The sequence below is a fragment of the Delphinapterus leucas genome, chromosome 15 (assembly GCF_059928025.1).
Source record: "Delphinapterus leucas isolate spDelLeu-1000000601 "Yukka" chromosome 15, BTC_Dleu_Yukka2, whole genome shotgun sequence".
Taxonomy (NCBI): Eukaryota; Metazoa; Chordata; class Mammalia; order Artiodactyla; family Monodontidae; genus Delphinapterus; species Delphinapterus leucas.
In genome coordinates, this window is record NC_143143.1 from 21830702 (window position 1) to 21844122 (window position 13421).

General features: G+C 45.8%; 2 pseudogenes; both read right to left on the reverse strand.

Annotated features, from left to right (window-relative positions):
* Window positions 1–2138: 2138 nt before the first annotated feature.
* Window positions 2139–2788, reverse strand: LOC111182305 (apoptosis-associated speck-like protein containing a CARD pseudogene; annotated as a pseudogene).
* Window positions 2789–2874: 86 nt separating this feature from the next.
* Window positions 2875–3471, reverse strand: LOC111182268 (apoptosis-associated speck-like protein containing a CARD pseudogene; annotated as a pseudogene).
* Window positions 3472–13421: the final 9950 nt, after the last annotated feature.

Consider the following 13421-nt stretch of genomic DNA (forward strand, 5'->3'; position numbering starts at 1 on the left):
CACAGGAACTGCTGTTTATTATTTTTCACATGCAAGGCACTGTACAGAGGTTGAAAATATGTCTTTTTATGGGGCTTACTCTAATGGGAGGGTCTTGTGTGAAAATAGACATGACAATATGGTTTGCTCTCCCACAGGGACAGTACGTGAAAGTGCCACTGGAGACCAGAGGAAGGCCACCTGTGGGCATGCTAGGACAGGTGGGTTTCAAGGTGTCCAGAGTTAAGGGACCAATGTGTGCTAGGGCATGGGGTGTAAGTAGTGTTGGGATCCAGGGGTAGGTGAAAAGGAAGGTAGGAGAGGTTGGATGGATCATTCAGGATCAGGCTGGAAGAGGGGCTTAGGTGTCCTAGTGTTAGAAGGGAGTCCATTTCCATCATCAGTTTTGATCACTCAGGACCTTGAAGGTGGTTGACTAGAAGCAGGGAGATCAGGAAGCCTGTTGTGGGTAAGACATGAAGGCATAAGCCAGATGGGGGTAGTGAAGTTGAAAAGGAAGGTGTTTGGTTATAAGCTGGAAGACTGACTAAATCTGGGCTTTATAGAACAGGCTAGGATTTCTTGTTTTCTGGTTAGGCTGCTGCTGTTGCCATATGTCGAGATACAGGGGTAGTAAAAGGAAGACAACTTCAGTTTGGGAAATGGTAAGGTCCTTGCAGAACATAAGTGAACAAACACATCTCAGGGATTGAATAAGGCTTGGTTTATAAGATTTAAGAAGACTTGGTAGAAAAGGGCTGAGGGTGAAATGGGGAACATCAGCATTTATTTTATGGGGTGGCTGACTAAAGATAAGCCCAGGGGATCCTCAGTATTGGGGCTGGTTCCCGATTTGGGGGAAGCTCAGCTTTCCTCCTGGAGTCCTAAATGGCATTAGGAGCAGTCCCATGTGACTGTGTAGCCTTGACAGTGGTCATTAGCTTAGCTTCTTGGTAGCTTCCTCCTACAGCAAATTACTTGTTCTCTCCTGTTGCTCTGGTGATCTGGTCATCAGAATAGGGAAATGTTACACAGACTCTGTGTGTGTGTGTGTGTGTGTGTGTGTGTGTGTGTGTGTGTGTGTGTGTGTGTGTGTAGGGAGGCGGGGAATAAAAACTACATTTGCTAATTCTTGTGTTTAGGGAGGGTATTCCAAGTGAAGTCTTCATACAGCTTTGTTCATTCTGCACTGGTGTATCATTGTGAATGGTACACCTTGCACCCTCATCCCTGGATCCCTGAGTCTGATGATCTGACTCCTAAGGATAGGATAACTGGCCTCCTTGGGGCCTGCCTGTTGCTTTGCATCCACCCCTTCTAAGCCAGAAAGAATTTGGGTGCAAAATGTACTCAGGATGTGGTCCTAGGATCCTGGTTCCCTAACAGCCTCTGGAAAGGCCCCTTAAGTGCTGTTTTCTGGAAATAAATATCCATATTTTCTTTTGTTGGCACAATTCCATCAAGAGAAGGAACAGCTACTAGAACTCATTTCCTAAAGTTCTGCTTTTGTGGTTGGCATGTTTTCTGGGCAAAGTGTGACCTATAACCCCTCTTGCACTAGGTGGGAGGGAGCAGAGGGAGGAGTGACGCCTGCTGGTGTCCGTGCCAGAAGGAGCCCTAGGGACACTTGGTGGCTTGTGCTCTTCTGTCCTGTTTAGATGATACTCTTGTCACTTCCCCTGAAAATTGCTCTCATTTTGCAAATTTTTTTTCCTATGAAAAAGTGAGAGATTGAGAAGCTTGGTAGACGAGTCTGTTTCTAAATGCATCTGTCAAATATGGCCCCCCACAGTTCCAGGCCCTTTGTACATACCTCTATTTTAATTTTTAGACCTTGGCCACAAGGCTAACTTGTATTCACAGGTCTCAAGGGCAGACCCTCTGGGGTGGCATTGAAGGAGCCACAAAATGGTGAGGGACTATTCCATGGTGACTGAGGCAGGAAGGATGAAGTGTCTGGGGAGCCTGCTGCCCCAGGAACAGGCGGAAACTAGAACTTCACCTGATCCTCTGTGGGGCTTGGATGTGTAGCTCACCTCCGCATGTGCTTCCAGGCTGGAAGTAGGAAACACACCAAGTACAAAAAAAATCAGAGACTCCAGGTCAGATGGCTGGAACAGCCAGGGGTTGTCTGTGGGACCGCTGCTGGGGAAGATGCCTCAGCTCTGCTCCAGGTCGACCACCAGGTAGGGCTGGGTGTCCCTCAGGGCCTGGAGGAGCAGATCCTTGCAGGTCAGGTTCCAGGCTGGAGCAAAGCTGAAGAGCTTCCTCATCTTGGTAGGATTGGTGCGCTCCACCCGCACTGCCTGGTACTGCTCCTCTGTCAGGACCTTCCCGTACAGGGCGTCCAGCACCCCATCCACGTCTGTGACCCGCGCAATGAGGGCCGCCCGATGCTGCTCCACAAAGTGCAGTGCTGGGGCGGGAGGGAGGAGAGGGGATGAGCTGGGACCAGGGTGGGTGCTGGAGCCTGTCCCTCTTGAACACTAGGCTTTCTTCAGAAATTGCCCTGAATGCAACCCTAAGCGGTGGGGCTCAAGGTGGGCATGCCACCGGGACTCTGCATATAGTGGGATGAGTTTAACTTTGTCTCCCTTTCTCCTCCCAACCAGGCTCGGGCCCTGGAGGTGTGTGAGTAGGTGGGTGGGGCGGGTTGGCCTAGCTTTGCGCTCTCTGGGTGCTCTTGGCCTTGGGACAACAGATTTAGGCTGTGCAGGGGTGCAGTGGGGCGGGGCTGGTGAGGTGCCCAGGTAGGTGAGGTTGGGTGTTGAAGGCTTTACTTGGCTGCTGTCTGGCGAGGGGCCTTCATCTCGGTTGGCACGGTTCCAGGGCCTGTAAGAAAATGTTAAGTGGTGTCTCCAAGTCTTTCTGGGGTCAGGGATCTCCTGGTCTGGAAGCCAAGGTCAGTACCAAGCCTCCCCAGCAGGAGATGCTTTTATTAAAGGGTAGGAGGAACAGGAAGCGAAAGCGCGGGGAGAGGCAAATGTTCGGGTTGGGAGGAGGGTACAGATGAGGGCATACTGGTCTGGACCTCTGCACGGAGGGTGGAGGAGGTGAGCTCGCCCTTGCCCAAGGTCTCCTGCAGCTGCTCCGCCACCTGCATGCCCATGTCGCGAAGCACGAGCGCCGTGAGGTTGGCACCGTATGCCTCCAGATAGTAGCTGACGAGCTTGTTGGTGAGGTCCACAGCATCCATGGGCAGCAGCATCCCCCGTGGGACGTGTCTGTAGCCTTCACGCAGCGGCACTGAAAGCAGCTTCATCTTGAACTTCTTGAACTCCAATGCAGTCAAGTTCTCCAGCGCATCCAGGATGGCATCACGCATGCACCCCATGGCTCCCGGGGTCCCCCACTGTAGCTCACTCGGGCTGTCTGCCAAGCAGGAAGTCTGCTCTGCGGCGGGACCTGGAACTCTCCGCCTTCTCTCAACTCCGGCCTCTGCCCCAGAACATTGCCCTCGGCTGTAAGGTTCCCGACTATCCCGTTCCTTCCCATCCTCTCCTGGCTATTAGGGGGTGCCCAGATCGCATCCTTTGGCTGGTCTATGAGGTGGGACCCAGGAGACCGGGTGGAAAAGTGCTCATGGGTGGTGCCTGCCTCTCCAGGCTTGGACTAGCTAGCACACATCAGGAACCTGGTTTATTGGAGTGCTAAGGCTTAGAACTGTGGAATTTTAGAACCCTGAAATCTCCATGTTTCCCTAAACCTTAGCATCCTCTCTGACATGTCATAGAATCAGAGTAATAGAATCCTAACAGCCAGACCATGTAGCTTCCCAAATTCTGGGGAATACTGGGGAGAAATGAGGTGTCAAAAAGAGTGTAGAGATAACTGTGTGTGCTTTATCTCTCCAAACCTCAGTTTCGTTATCTATAAAATGGGGATAATAACACACACTCTTCCACCTAGTAAATATTCCAACATAACATGGGCTACCTGATGGTACCTGAGACCTTGCCAAATGCTTCCTGGGAGAGCCAGAATTTGGTCCCCCAGGAATTGAATTTCTTGGGAAGTGATGACAAGAGACACTTGCAATGGTTGAGAAAATTCTTGACTGGAGGGAAAGTCATGGGTAGAGAGCAATTCTGGGGTCAGAGGGCTTGACCCAGAAGAGCAGATGAAAGGTGGCGTGGGATGGCATTGGAGGCCAAGCTATGCCCAGAATCATTAACTTGCCCTTAACATGGCTGGGAAGGCCCTGCTGGTCTGTCCCTGTGGACCTCACCAGCCTTGTCTTGCACCACACCCTGCCCCCCACTCCACCTCTGAGTTCCAACCACATTGGCCTCTCAGTTCCTCAAATCTGCCAGGCTCCTTTGCTTCTCCAAGCCTTTGCACATGCTATTCCCTCAGCCTGGAGCTCTCTTCCCTCACTCTTTGCCTGACACTCTCAAGACTTTAGGTCTTAAGTTAAATGCTACTTCCTCTGGGAGGAAGTATATTAACACGTATATGTGGAATCTAGAAAAATGGTACAGATGAACCGGTTTGCAAGGCAGAAATAGAGACACATGTAGAGAACGAACGTATGGACACCAAGGGGGGAAAGCAGGGGAGGGGTGGTGGTGGGATGAACTGGGAGATTGGGATTGACATATATACACTAATAAGTATAAAATAGATAGCTAATAAGAATCTGGTGTATAAAAAAAAAACCAAAATTCCAGAAAAATATATAATGATAAAGGGATCAATTAACTAAGAGGATACAACATTTATAAATATTTATGTACCCTACCTCAGAGCACCTATATAAAGCAAATATTTAAAGAACTGAAGGGAGAAGTAGACAGCAATACAATAATAGTAGATTCCCATCACCAGCCTCTAAGGCAGTGTGCATACCTGTAGCAATATCCTGCAGCCATGGAATTGCACACTGACAGCTGGGGCCCCCACAGCTGCCTGAGGACTCAGCTCTGGCCTTATCTCCTGTCACTGGCCTGCACCATTAGGCTCACCTGCAGCTGTCCCCATAAACTGCACCTGCACCCAGCCAGCTAGATCCCCATTAAGCCTCCATTGCTGTGCGTGTCTGATGTGAGATCCTGCAGGCACAGAATGTACATACACCAACATCCAGGGCCTCTGAAGCTGCCTGTGTACCCTCACGTGGCCCTGGCCCTTGTTCCTGGCCCTGGCCCCTACCACTGTGTGTGTATCCGCAACCAGCCTCTGCCATTACTTAGGCACCAGTTGGTGGTATGTACACACCACCACCAGCTCCATGCTACTGCTGCCTGCCCTTGTATGTAGCCTCTGGACCTGGAGGCACCACAAGGACCCCAATAGCCCTTGTAGCCATTGCAGATACCCCACTATGCTCACCAAGGACCACATAGTTGTCAATGCTGTGGACCCCTGTGGCCTGACCGAGAGAGACATCATGCCCCCACTCCCCACCCTGTACCCAGAGCTGCCACATGCCCCTGCCCTTGGCAGCCTGCGCCACTAGATACAGAGTCACAACAGACTCCAGCATGCTCCCACCCACAGAAGGTCTTTCATTACCAGAGTCAGTCCATGAAGTCTGGAAGAGGTGACTATTTCTTCAGTTGTGCAGACACCTACACAAGACTACCAGGGTCACAAAGAATTGGGGAAACATGACACCTCCAAAGGAACATAGCAAACTCCCAGTAACTGTCCCCAAACAAATGGAGATAATTTAATTGCCTGGCAAAGAATTCAAAATAATTATTCAAAAAATGTTCAGAGAGCTCAAGAGAACACATAAACAATTTAATGAAATCAGGAAGACAATACAAGAACAAAACGACAGGTTCAAAAAGGAGACAAAAAACAATCCCATTCACAAAAGCATCAAAAATAATAAAATACTTAAGGAGTAAATTTAAAGAAGTGAAAGATCTATTCACTGAAAATAAGACATTAATGAAAGAAATTGAATACACAAATAAATGGAAAGCTATCCCATGTTCGTGGATCAGAAGAGTTATTGTTAAAATGTTCCTGCTGCCCAAAGTCATCTATAGATTAAATGTAATCTCTAGGTTGCCATGGCTAAGGGGTGAGGGAGATGGAGAGAGGTTGGCAAAAAAGTACAAACTTTCAGTTATAAGATGAATAAGTTCTGAGGATCTAATGTAAAACATGGTGACTATAGTGATAATACTGTATTGTATAATTGCAATTTGCTAAGAGAGTAAATTGTAAGTGTTCTTACCAAAAAAGGAGAGGGGGCAACTTTGTGAAGTGATTGATATGCTAATGAACTTGAATGTGGGAATTCTTTCACAAGGTATACATATATCAAATCATCGTGTTGTACACTTTAAATACAGTACAATTTTTTTTTTTACAGTACAATTTTATTTGTCAATTATACCTCAGTAAAACTGGGGGAAGAGAAATTAAAGAAGACCTAAATAAATGAAGACAGCCCATGTTCATGAAAAATTCAATATTGATAGCATTGCAGTACTCCCAAAATTGATCTACAGAGTCAGTCAATTCCCAGCTGCCTTTTTTGCAGAAATGCACACACTGATCCTAAAATTCACATAGAATTGCAAGGAACCCTGGATAGCCAAAAATTTCTTTAAAAAGAAGAACAAAGTTTGCGGTCTCACACTTCCTGATTTCAATACTTTCTACAAAAGTGACAGTAATCAAAGCAGTTTGGTACTGGCATAAGCATAGATATATCTTAATCTAATGAAATAGAATTGAGAATCCAAAAATAAGCCCGTACATCTATGGTCAATTGATTTTCAACAATAAATAACAGTCTTTTGAACAAACAGTGCTTAAACAACTAAATAGGCGTGAGACTGGAAGACAAGAGTACAGCCATTTTTGAAAAGGACCCAGGGAACGACCTTGCTCAAGCAGGCTTCACAGATCCCTTAAAACAAAGTGCCTAAAGCTTTCCAGTTCCCTGAAAGATATAGATAAAGGCCTGGCAGACATTCCCAAGTTGTTTTTGCAGGAGGCAGATCCCCACCAGATGAAAACTGCTGACCGCAAGTGCATAGACCCCCACACCAGTTGACGGTTGATGATTCTTGAAACTTCATCTTGATGCCAACCAATCTGAGAATCGAGCACAAGCTGATCAGGCACCTGCTGCCCCCTCCCTCACACTCGCTTTAAAACCTGTTCCCTGAAAGTCCTTGGGGAGTTGGCACTCTTTTCTGCCTTCTCCCCTGTGCACAAACTATCCTTTTAATAAAAAGCTTTGCTTACCTAAGAGCCTTGTGGGAGTGAAATTCATTTCTATGGTATTGCTGTCCAAGAATCTGGAGAGGGCCTGGTAACAGGCACACGCCAAAGAATAAAGTTGGACTCTTACCTCACAATATATACAAAAATTAATTAAAAATGGATCAAACACCCAAAAGTAAGAGCTAAAACAATAAACTCTTAGAAGAAAACATAGGTAAATCTTCATAACCTGGATTCAGCAATGCATTCTTAGATATGACACCAAAAGAAAATATACATTAATTGGGCTTCATCAAAATCAAAACTTTTGAGCATCAAAGGACAAAAATGTGAAAAGACAAGTCATAGAATGGAAAACATTTTCAAATCATACGTCTGATAAGGATTTCACGTTATGAACGAATAAAGAACTCTTACAACTCAACAACAAAATGACAAACCAATAAAATAAAAGGCAAAAGGATCTATAGACATTTCTCCAAATAAATTATACAAATGGCCAACAAGCACATGAAAAGATGCTCAACATAGCTGTTAGGGAAATTTAAACCAAAACCACAATGAGAAACCATTTACCCACTAAGAGGGCTATAATTTTAAAAACATTTTAATTTTTTAAACAGAAAGTGTTGGCAAGAATGTAGAAAAATGGAACCCTCACACACGGCTAGTGGGAATGTAACGTGGTATATAGCAGCTGTGGAAAAGTTTGGCCATTCCTCAAAGAGTTAATCATATAATTACCATATTGTAATAGCGGCCTCCCCAGCCCGAACCCAAACGGTGACGGGCCCTTTCCTCCTCCCTCTCTGGCGCCGGCGGCTGCGCGGTTGGGGCAGGGGCTGCTCCGCTGCTCCTCTCCGCGCTCGGGCTGGGCCTAGCCCACTGGCCTGGCCCCGCACCTGCCGGCCACCGACTGCGCAAGCTGGCAGGCGGGCGGGAGCTCCGCCCTGGGGACACCCGCTCCCAGGTCACGTCATCAGTCATGAACTGACCGGTGAGGCCAGCCGCGGGTTGAGCCCAGGGGGCCCGCCGCCTCAGACAGCGATCCCAGGAAAGGGTGTGTCAACAGCCTCCACGTGGCCACCGGGGTCTCAGCGGCTTTTGCGCCTCGCTTCACCTAGACCTGGAGGACGACGTTGCTGGAGCAACCTGGTACTTCTTCAGACCCGGCGGCTTTCTGGGGTCGCACCTTTCTACTCAGGGTGTGAGACCTGAGAGGCTGGCGCGAGCTGTAGCAGCCCCGCTCAGCCATTGGTCGGTGCCACAGTGGCCCCGCCCCCTCCCCCCTCTGGTGTATAAAAGGAGCCCGAATTCGGACTGAGGTAAGGTGGATTTTTGAGTCACTAGTCTGCCGTATTCTCGGTCTGCTAGCTTTCCCATTAAAATCGTTATTCCTTATTCCAACAACTCCTCTCCCGATTTATTGGCCTGTCGTGCGATGAGCAGAAGGAGCTTGGGCTTGGTAACAATATGACCTTGCAATTCCATTCCTAGGTTTCTAGGAATGGAAAGCATATGTCAACACAAAAACTTGTACACAGTAGCATTATTCATAATACCCAAAAAGTGGAAACAACCCGAAAGTCCATGAGAATGGATGAACAAAATGTGGTGTTATCCAAAATGTAATACATGACACAACACTCATGAATCTTGAAAATATGCTAAGTGGAAGAAGCCAAACACAAAAGACCATATATTATAATGATTCTATATATAAATGTGATGGAAGAAATTTTCACATATTGAGTTATGAGGCAGTCATTCTAGCTTATACAGGATTTAACTTGACTTTTATGCTAGCTAAAACAGGATGTTCGTAGCCTATCAAACATACATTGTACATCTGCTTTAATCATTAAAGAAAAGGGTACCTGAAGTAAAGAATGTCCTTTTTAAAAATAAAGATTAAATGCCTCCCTTCCTGGGATGTCAGTGCTGCATACTTCTTAGATAAGACTCCCTTCCCAGGTGCCAAGGCCATACTGACTCATTGTATACATGCTGATCTGTTTTTTTTGTTTTTGTAAAATCTTGAAGGAATGTATTCCTGACTTGTTTGGTGTTCTTTGTGCTGATGAGATATAAAACTATGCGGAAAATCATGCTTCTCTGGAGCAGTTCCTCAGAGTTATCTGAGAGACCGTCTCCCGGACGATCATCCTCAATTTGGCTCTAATTGGCTTATTGATTATTTCCATCCACATAAGAAATGCCCAGAATTGGCAAATCCATACAGACAGAAAGCCGATTTGTGGTTGCCAGTGGGTGGAAATACGGGGAATGAGGAATGACTGCTCATGAGTACAGGGTTTATCTTAGGGAAGATTAAAATGTTCTGGAATGAGTGGTGACAGTTTCACAGCATTGTGAATGTAATAAAAGCCACTGAATTCTAATACTTTAAAATGGTGAATTTTACCTCAATTTTTTTAAAAAAGAAAAATCCTATGGGATGGGTAAAATGATATTCCTACATAATAGCTGAGATTCAGAGGTCAACTCATTTGTCTAAAGTCAAATTAAAATTAAAGCTGACTGAACCTCCCAAAACCTTCCTTCTAATCACTGTTACAACCAAAATAAAAAATAAAAACAGTTAAAAATTAACTCTAAGTCCCTAGTGGGTTTTTGCGTGTTTGTAGGGAGTTGGGGCGGGGAGGGGAGGGGCGGGGGGAGGAGAGGAAGCACGCTCTTGGGCTGGAAGGAGGATGGGGGGGTAGGCGGAGCATCTCGATTTGGAGGGCTTAGGGAGGAGGAGGAAGGGCGAGGAGGTCCGTACACTCACGGCCGAGGCCGTGGTAACTGCTTTCGCCCCGCCGTTGAGGGGCGCCAGTCGACCGAGCGCGGTACCTCCTTCCAACGCTTTACCCGAGCGCCCCGCCGGCGGCCCCGCGGACAGGTTTGCAGCCTCTTCCCCGCACAGACCCCTCAAAGGCGAGGCCCGATCCCGTACCAGTCGGGCGGGAGGACCCAGCAAGCGCTGCCTCGGCCCCTTTCCCGCCCACGGACCCTGGAGCCCCTACCTTCCTGGCAACCTGCCAGCTGCTGGCTCGCCCAACCCACCTGTCTCAGGTTTCCCAAATATTTTACCACTTGCTCTTCCTGGCCCACCATACAGTCCCCCACTTCCCGAAGACAGACTAGGAGTGAGACACCTGCCTTGGCATTATTAAAATAATGAAACTATTATTAGTAGTAATGACTTAATAGAAAGAATATTAATAAACTTATTAGTAATGTAGAGGCCAGTAACCAGGATGCCTTGCCTGCCTGTTTAAGGGGAAACCAACTCAATAAGCAAGATAAATACTTCAATATGACATTTAAAATTTTTTTCAAAATAAAAAACTTAAAAGTACCATGAGGTGCTATATGGGAGGCTAAAACAAAAGGAAAAATCAGTAATCCTGATCCTAGCTTTATTTAAAATGGTAGTTTCGTTATCACGGAATTTTTTTAGTGGTTTTTTTTTTTCAATATTACATTAAAAAAAATTTTTTTAGGGGCTTCCCTGGTGGTGCAGTGGTTGAGAGTCCGCCTGACGATGCGGGGGACACGGGTTCGTGCCCCGGTCCGGGAAGATCCCACATGCCGCGGAGCGGCTGGGCCCGTGAGCCATGGCCTCTGAGCCTGCGCGTCTGGAGCCTGTGCTCCGCAGTGGGAGAGGCCACAGCAGTGAGAGACCCGCGTACCGCAAAAAAAAAAAAAAATTTTTTTTAATCTTCAGTACTGAGTATCTTGAGTTCTGCGTATGTCCCTAAATTTTGCGCTGGAAGTGAGTACTTCAGTCACTGTGCTTGGCTTACCCTAGTGACAACCCTGCCCTACTGTCAGCTTCAGTGTGGTAGTGGCAGTACGGAAGGGTAGGGAAGTGCAAGTGGCCACCTTCTCCCCAGAGTCTGTGGAGGCTTAGCAAGGAGCTTCCAGAGGTGTAGGCACAGGGGCCTGTAAACCCTCTAGGCGTGTCCCAGCACAAGGTCTCAGTGGAGGGCAGGGAAGGAAGAGTTACACCAGCATCCTGGTTACTGGCCCCTACATTACTAATAAGTTTATTAATACTCTTTCTCTTAAGTCATTACTGCTAATAGTAGTTTCATTATTTTAATAATATAAACTAAAAAGCATCAATAATATTTATATAATATAATACTTATTAAACACCTACCAGCTAAACACTTCACAAAATGATTTCGTTTATGCCTCACCACAACTCTGGGAGGTTGGTTCTAATATTACTAATACTATCTGATTTTACAGTGCAGGAAACAGGATCAGAGTGGTTAAATCTCTTGTTTAAGGTCATCCAGCATGTACAGTGGCAGAACTAGGATTCAAATCCAAACTGGCTGACCACAGAGCCTTTACTTGGGAATCACAAAGTACAAAGTTCCTAATCCTCTACCTGGAAATGACTTGGGGATTTCATCTCCAAAGCATTAGAACTCCAATAAAAACCTTAGAAACAAATTGAGATGTTAGGATATCTGCTCTTCCAATGTATCACATCAATGAGTTAAAAAAAAACAATATGATAATTTCCATGGAAGCTCCTTGTAAACTAAGCCTAGAAAGGTATTTATTTACATGTTATACAAAAGTATGCTAACTCCATAGCCCAGCCAAGTGGTGTGGCACCAGCAACCCCCTTCCCTCTGGACAATTTGGGCCAATGTTTGTTGTACACTGGTTAATCTGCTGTCAGTCCACACTGCAAAACAGCTTCTAACCTATATTCTAGATCATTGATCTTCAGTTGGCCACCAGACCTGTGCTGCTCCCCTGGAATTCCTACCAGCCTCCCCAGAACCACTGCTGCTACCACCAGGCTGGGAAGGAGGAAGAAGGCTGCCCTCCCCTTTTATGATGACTTCTTTCCAGACCCTTGAGCTAAAACCAAACCACCATGTTTGGCAGCTAAAACTTTGCTGAGGACCTGGGTGATATCACCCAAAGCCGTATGAGGAAGATGGTTTGAGGTGACTCACAGACCTACTGTCTTTTGAATAATCATGCATTTATTTTGATGCAAATTCAAAATGATTGAAATAGCATATTAAACTACAATAGCAGGCTAATTTTGCTCCTAGTGAAGCTAAAAAGAGTAGTAAAAATTTTAACACAATATATTTAAAGTAAATAATAAAAGATCTCAGGGAGGTATTAGAGCTTCAACAGAACATGGCAGTTGGACTCCTAGCATATGTGATCACCTAAGAATTCCCTTCTACCTGCCCAGGTTGTACAACTCCTGATCCTAACCAGATATTGCATATTGTATAACTTTCATTTTGGAAAGGCTCTGGATACTTGGGACCAGTTAGTTCCCTGGGTCTCCAGTCCCAACAGAATTAATTCAATCAAGACCAATTTTCCCAGCGCTACTTTAGTGAGGGCCTGGGTGATGGTACGCAAAGCTTTAAGAACACGATTTGAGGTGATTTACAGACTAGTCCTGTTCCTACAGGATTTGCTAGAAACAAATACAAAAGCTTTCTACTTGACCAGGGCTCAATTTTTAAATACACAATGGAAACAAACAAAAAACCATCTGGCTTTCCTATTTCATTTCTCTTTTAGTTGGTGAGTATTTGGTTTTGCTTTTTTTTCCTCAAGAATAATGAGACACACTGCTATTTTCTTTATACCTCTGTCATGTTTTAAACCCAATAATTGTTACGTCATAATAATTATAACAACACAAATAATGAGCCGTAAACACTTCCGTAATCCCAGCAGCCCTGGGCCTGCATTTCTAAGGATGGTGAACTGAAGAAACAAATTTGTGTAATTGAAATAAGCTTTTCCAACCACCGCCACATCTTCTCTGTGTTTTGATGATATAAGAGGTTTTCATTTATTATGTGGCTACTCTGTGCCAAGCACTGTGCTAAGTACATTACATGTGATTTATTATTTCATTGGTACATATTTTGACACTTACTATACTGTTTTTCATTATGATGTGACCATTTCCTAAGAAGTGCCCTATGTAGCTCCCAGTGAAAATATCAGGGGAGCACAACTTATGCACTGGAGTCTCCTGACTTGTGTCCCAGGTTACACTCTTGCTCATTTGTTTCACCCTCTGCATTGGTACAAGAGCCTTCTATCTAAATGTTTAATCTCTTTAACCATGTAATTCCCTTCCAAAGAATCACCCTCTTAGCTGCTTGACTTCAAGAAGCATCCCAGTTTTATGTCTTGGTGCTCCTAGATATCAGTCCCTGGTTCCAGTCCAACTCTGT